The 6724-nt window shown below is 44.3% G+C and overlaps 2 pseudogenes; one reads left to right on the top strand and one right to left on the bottom strand.

The window, feature by feature from the left end:
• Window positions 1-1546: 1546 nt before the first annotated feature.
• LOC129526315 (calponin-2-like) lies at window positions 1547-2481 on the bottom strand (annotated as a pseudogene).
• Window positions 2482-3523: 1042 nt separating this feature from the next.
• LOC129526438 (glucoside xylosyltransferase 1-like) lies at window positions 3524-4964 on the top strand (annotated as a pseudogene).
• Window positions 4965-6724: the final 1760 nt, after the last annotated feature.

Raw genomic sequence — 6724 nt, 5'->3', positions numbered from 1 at the left:
TGTAGGAGAAGGGTTAGTAATCCAGCTGAGTGTGATTGTGAGATTAAATCTAATAGTATCTTATACAATTGTTTTATAATTGTATCAGTTGACATATCTGTTGAAACAAAAGGTGGGAGAGTTTTGCATGAGCTTCTGAAATTTACAGGATGATGTTAGGAGAGCGGTTGGTCAATGTGGCTAGGCCAGATGTATTTACTAATTGAGGCTTAAGAAAGTTAAGTTCCTAACCTCTCCCAGAGACTGGGAGATAGAGGCGCTAAATTGTATAACATTTATATTTAATATATATTTAATAATATATATAAAGTCTTAAAATGCCAATTTTAAGTCTTTTCATTTTCTTCTTAAAAACAGAGGTTTTATTGTGTTTGGTCCACAGTTGGTATTTCATATTATCTCATGGTCCAGGGTCCCTGGGTGGGGGGCCCTGTGCAGTACTTGGCAGGGCGTGTGGTGGCGGGAGATACAGCAGTATACCTGGTCAGGCCCGGAAGGGGAGAAGGAGGGCTGGGGCTCCTTAGAACCTACTGAGGGGCTGGGCGTGGTGGCTCACACCTGTCATCCCAACACTTTGGGAGGACGAGGCAGGCAGATCACATGAGGGCAAGAGTTCCAGATCAACCTGGCCAACATGGTGAAATCCCATTTCTACTAAAAATACAAAAAATTAGCTAGGCGTGGTGGCACAGGCCTGTAGTCCTAGCTACTCTGGAGGCTGAGGCAGGAGGATCACTTGAGCATGGGAGGCCAGTGCAGTGAGGCGAGATTACTCCACCGTGCTTCAGCCTGAGAGACAAAGTGAGACTCCATCTCAGAAAAACAAAAACAAAAACAAACAAAAAAACCCTACTGAGAGCCACGGGGTTAAGGGGACTAGTATGGAGAGGGGTCAGGCTTATCACTAACAGCGGAGAATTCCACTACCTTGTCTGGGCCTGTTTCCTCACCGGGCCCCAGCATAGGTCTGAGGGTCTGAGGTCTGTTGGTCTGAGGGTCCTAGGGAAATCCAGCCACTCAGGAGCCTGAGATATTTTAGCATCCTGGCCTGGCCCCCTGTCCCAAGGGACTGATTTCCCAGCACCCACTGTCCCTGCCCCCTTCCTGGGGGAAAAAAAATTTTTTTCTTTTGTTAATACTTCTTGAAACTTTTGCGGGTACAGAAACCACAAACTGATAGGCTGACAAAAGGGGGAAAAGGTGAGGCAACGGGAAACCTTCGGGGACCGGTTCCCTCCATGCCCAGGTCTCGTCTCCCCAGCACAGCTAGGCCCACAGCCTGGAGGCGCCAGCGGGGACCCTCACCCTACACGCATCGGGATACGGCCTTGATCCCTTCCCCCACAGCCCGGTGGCTCAGTCCTGCAAAGGAACGAAAGCAACGGGAAAAAAATACCCTGCTGCCTGATCCCACGCTGCTACTCACAGACGCTCCGTTGACTGGCAGCACTGAACAGGTTAAAAAAAAAAAAAAAAAGATGAAAACACAGAAAAACCCAAACACCCAGACAGGGAGACCATGTAGGGAGACAGCGTGCTGGGAGCCTCAGTAGCTGGTCTCCTCTTGGTAGTAAGGAAGATATTCAGGGGTCTCCGCTGGCCCCGGGCAGTCGCCGGCACCTGAGGGAGCCCCTTGGGCCACTGTGCTCCCAGGCAGTACTTGGGGTCGTATATCTGTCGGCCCAGGCTGAAGACCTGGCTGCTCTGGTTGGCGCCCAGCGTGTAGCCCATCTTCAGGGTCATGGAAGAGTTGTCATACTTGTGATTCCCAGCTTCGTGTCGTAGATGTGCCACCGGGTCCCGGGAGCCGCCATGCCCACCTGGCTGGCGCACTTGCTTGTACCCATCTGGAGGCTGATGGTCGAGTGGTCCATGGGGGGCAGGATGTTGTTCTTGGGGTCGCAGAGATGCCTCCTCGTGCTCTGCCATACACAGTCGTGCCTGACTGGCTGGCGCGTTTGTTGGTAATCTGCAGCCCGATGACGCACTGGCCAGCCTTCATGGTGGCATCGTCGAAGTTCCTCTCCTGCTTCTCTGAGTACTCCTCACCGATGTCCACCTCGCTCTGCAGCCCCTTAGTCTTGGCCTTCCCTGCCAGGGCCAGAAGAGAGACACCTGTACCTGCCTCACGTTCCCACTCTCAAACAGGTCGTTGGTCTCAAATAGGTCCACGGGGTTCATGCTGTAGCTGACCATGGCCTTGAGGAGGTTGGAGAGGCTTTCTAGCTGGTACGAGTTCTACACTGAAGCGGTTGATTTTGGGGACTGAGCCCGGCTGCAGTTTGTTCATGAGTGTGCATAAGATAATCCCGTCCTTCAGGCCCTTCTGAAGTCGGGACTCACTGGGCCGATGGAGAGGCCAGTGAGTCCCTAGATCCAGCTGCGGAGCTCTACCTCCTTCTGGGAGTCATATTTGGACAGGAGCCGGTTCTGGACGTCCGCCAAGAGCCTGTAGGAGGGGCCCTTGTTGAACTGCGTGGAGCTTACAGCTGGCTGGCCCCGCGGCGGGACGGGACCAGACGGGACCGGGGACTGTCTTTTTTCCAGTTTGCAAGATTTTGTTTTCACCACACCATTGTTTTTACTACATATCTTTTGTGTATTTAAAAAATGTGTGAAAAATGTTAGACCATCTCCCTTTTTTCCACCTTCCCTTTACCCTTTACTGTGATTTACATCCACACATCCACACACACACACACATCCACACACACACATGCACACACACATACTGAGCAAAATTAATTTAGATGTACGAATGGGTTATTTGAAGCAAAAAGTCAACCTATATTAGTAAAAGTGTCATGCCAGTGGGAATTACATTTATAATCCTTTTAAGAAGAAAGAACTTCCGGCCGGGCGCGGCGGCTCACGCCTATAATCCCAGCACTTTTGAAGGCGGAGGTGGGCTGATCACGAGGTCAGGAGCTCAAGACCAGCCTGGCCAAGGTGGTGAAACTTCGTCTCTACTAAAAATACAAAAAAATTAGCTGGGCTTGGTGGCATGCGCCTGTAATCTCAGCTATTCAGGAGGCTGAAGCAGAGAATTCCTTAAACCCGGGAGGCTGAGGTTGCAGTGAGCCGAGATCGCGCCACTGCACTACAGCCTGGGCGACAGAGCGAGACTCCATCTCAAAAATAAAATAAAATGTTGAATTTTTACAAGTCATTGTTCCTATTCTAATTTTTGAATGCAACCACAGCCTCTAACAAAACAGCCTCCTTAAACTAATTCGCTGATAATGAATTCTTAAGTAAAAGGGGGAATTCCACAGAAATATATATGGCTCTTTTATATTTAATAAAAGAGCCTGAAAAACAGATGTGTTCTGTAAAATTGAATTACTTTCTATCCAGCTCCACTGGTTCGCAGTGTTTTATCTTTATATTAAAATATACATAAATGATTGATTGATGAATTTTTTTCTTTTAGACACTGCTGCTGAATCCATGGAGAGAAAAAGGATAAATTTCCAGAACTATGGTCCCTGTGCTCCAGTTCACCAGGCGGGCGCGGCGGAGACGGAGACCAAGGAACACGGCTTGGGCGATGCGTCGCTACCCGCACGTGGTGGCGCTGTGTCTGGCCTGCGGCTTCTGCTCGCTCCTTTACGCCTTCAGCCAGCTCCCCATGTCCCTGGAGGAAGCAGCAGGCGGTGGTGGCAGGAAGCAGCAGGCCTCAGTGGCTTCCTGGCTGGCAGGAGGCGGATGCGGTGCCCTGAGAGGCGCGGGCAGCGCTGGTCCTGCTGTGCATCCTGGTGGGTGGGACAGGTGTAGTCTGAAAATACAGCCTGTTGAGAAAATGCATCTAGCTGTACTTGCCTGTGATGAAAGACTGGAAGAAACTATGACCACGTTGAACTCAGCTATCATTTTTCAGGATCAAAGCTCTTCAATTCCAGGTTTTTGCTGAAGATCAGCTACATCATAGCTTTAAAGGAAGACGTGACAGGGGTCATTTCTGAAAATATTTAATTATACAATATACCCCATAACCTTTCCAAGTGAGAATGCAGCAGCATGGAAAAACTCTTTAAACCATGTGGTCCGCAGAGATTGTTCTTGCCGTTATTCCTGAAAGAAGTTGACTCCCACACTAATAGCCTTTTTTACAACCAGTTGATCATATTTGTTCTTTACTAAAGAAATTTAATTCCACATAAATTGCTCCAGTGGCCTCAGAACACAAGGAACCTCAAATAAGATGGTATAGTCGCTTTGCTAGGCAACCATACTGTGGAAAAACTGGAGTAAACCCTGGAGTTATGTTGACGAATATGACTCGAATGAGAAGGAAGTATTTCAAGAATGATATGACAAACTGTGTGACTACAATGAGGAGATATACTTATGACATGGCTTAAAGAATACAAACTAAACATTACATGGGCAATCAAGATTTGTTGGATATCATGTTTTTTCGTAATCCAGAAAGTCTTTTTGCCTTTCCGTGTCAATGGAATTATCATCCAGATCATTGTCTATATGGAAGCAGTTGCCAAGAAGCAGAAGAAGGAATCTTGATTCTTCAGGGAACAGAGGTGTTTACCATGATGATAAGCAACCAGCACTTAGAGCTGTTTATGAAGCACTGAGAAATTGTTTTTTTTTAAGATGACAACGTTCATTCCCTAATAAAATCTTTAGAACTGGAACTACAAAAAACAGTGCATACATACCGTGGAAAAATTTACAAAATATTTGTCAAACAACTGGCAAAAAGCATAAGAGATCATTATGCCAGATCACCAAAGGAAAGGTGATTCTTGTTGCCTGCTACATCAAATGGATGAAAACAACAGAGCATTGGAGGATAAGTGTGAAGGAATCGTCTTGGGTGAAGCATTAATGAAGGAATTATTAATCTCCAGAATATTTTTTTTCCTAAAGAGGTGAAATGAGCAGTATTTTCAGGTAATGAAGAATAAATTAAAATCTTGGGCTCCAACAAAGAAACATTTTTGGCCTCTGATGTTTTGTAATGTTACTTACTACCATTCCAGTATTCATGAAAATATTATTGAATGGTTTTAGCTTGCAAACTTCTGTTGACTCATACTCTCAAGTAAGAGTGCTGGGGCTGTGAAGATGAAGAAAATGTATCTCAAGCACAGTGCAAACTTTAACTTTCTTAAAGTAAGGCTCTAGACAAGGCTGTGAGTAGAGCGATAATTTTATGTCAGCGCTGACCTCGCTTTAAATGTGTGAAAAAAAAGTTTGTTTACAGGAGAAGAAACAGTTCTATTTCTAAAGAAATGTAACGGATGTAACCATGGATGATCTATGTCTGCCTTTATACATGTCATCTCTGTTTTAAAATATTTTTATGACAATCATGTTTAAAATTGTTTTTAGATTATAAGTAAGCTGCATGTTAAAAATTGAGCTGTATAAGAAAGAGGAAATATAGTGAAAACTTTGGGGTTTTAATCTGTTCATGGGTGAGAGAGAGTGAGAAATGTAGTGTTTTCACTGTGTATGCATTAAACTGTCTTGCCAAAACTCAGATCTAAGATTGTTAAGTAGATATTTGGGGAATTATTTTATCACTTTAAGTGAAAAATTTCAGCTTTACTGGGCATTCTGGAAGCAAAATATATTATGCTGATGATAAAGTGAGAACCTTAAGAGTATACTCACTTGATGGTGGAGAATGTGATGGACCAAAATTCAGAAGCTATACATATCCTGTGAGTAGTAATTTTAGTTACGATGGAGTAGAAAAATGTGGTGCATTTAAACTTTTCTTCTACCTCATAATGGCTTTGCAAGATACTTGTAAAGAAGCAAATGTCTAGAGCCTTACTTTAAGAAAGTTAACAATGAACTCAAACAAATTTACAAGAAAAAAACAAACAACCCCATCAAAAAGTGGGCAAAGGATATGAACAGACACTTCTCAAAAGAAGACATTTATGCAGCCAAAAGACACATGAAAAAATGCTCAACATCACTGGCCATCAGAGAAATGCAAATCAAAACAACAATGAGATACCATCTCACACCAGTCAGAATGGTGATCATTAAAAAGTCAGGAAACAACAGGTGCTGGAGAGGATGTGGAGAAATAGGAACACTTTTACACTGTTGGTGGGACTGTAAACTAGTTCAACCATTGTGGAAGTCAGTGTGGTGATTCCTCAGGGATCTAGAACTAGAAATACCATTTGACCCAGCCATCCCATTACTGGGTATATACCCAAAGGACTATAAATCATGCTGCTATAAAGACACATGCACAGGTATGTTTATTGCGACACTATTCACAATAGCAAAGACTTGGAACCAAGCCAAATGTCCAACAATGATAGACTGGATTAAGAAAATGTGGCACATATACACCATGGAATACTATGCAGCCATAAAAAATGATGAGTTCATGTCCTTTGTAGGGACATGTATGAAATTGGAAATCATCATTCTCAGTAAACTATCACAAGGACAAAAAACCAAACACCGCATGTTCTCACTCATAGATGGGAATTGAACAATGAGAACACATGGACACAGGAAGGGGAACATCACACTCTGGGGACTATTGTGGGATGGGGGGAGGGGGGAGGGATGGCATTAGGAGATATAACTAATGCTAAATGATGAGTTAATGGGTGCAGCACACCAGCATGGCACATGTATACATATGTAACTAACCTGCACATTGTGGACATGTACCCTAAAACTTAAAGTATAATTAAAAAAAAAAAAGAATGTTAAACAACTTTGG

The sequence above is a fragment of the Gorilla gorilla genome, chromosome 14 (genome assembly GCF_029281585.2).
Source record: "Gorilla gorilla gorilla isolate KB3781 chromosome 14, NHGRI_mGorGor1-v2.1_pri, whole genome shotgun sequence".
Classification (NCBI taxonomy): Eukaryota; Metazoa; Chordata; class Mammalia; order Primates; family Hominidae; genus Gorilla; species Gorilla gorilla.
This window is presented reverse-complemented; position numbering and strand designations above follow the sequence as displayed.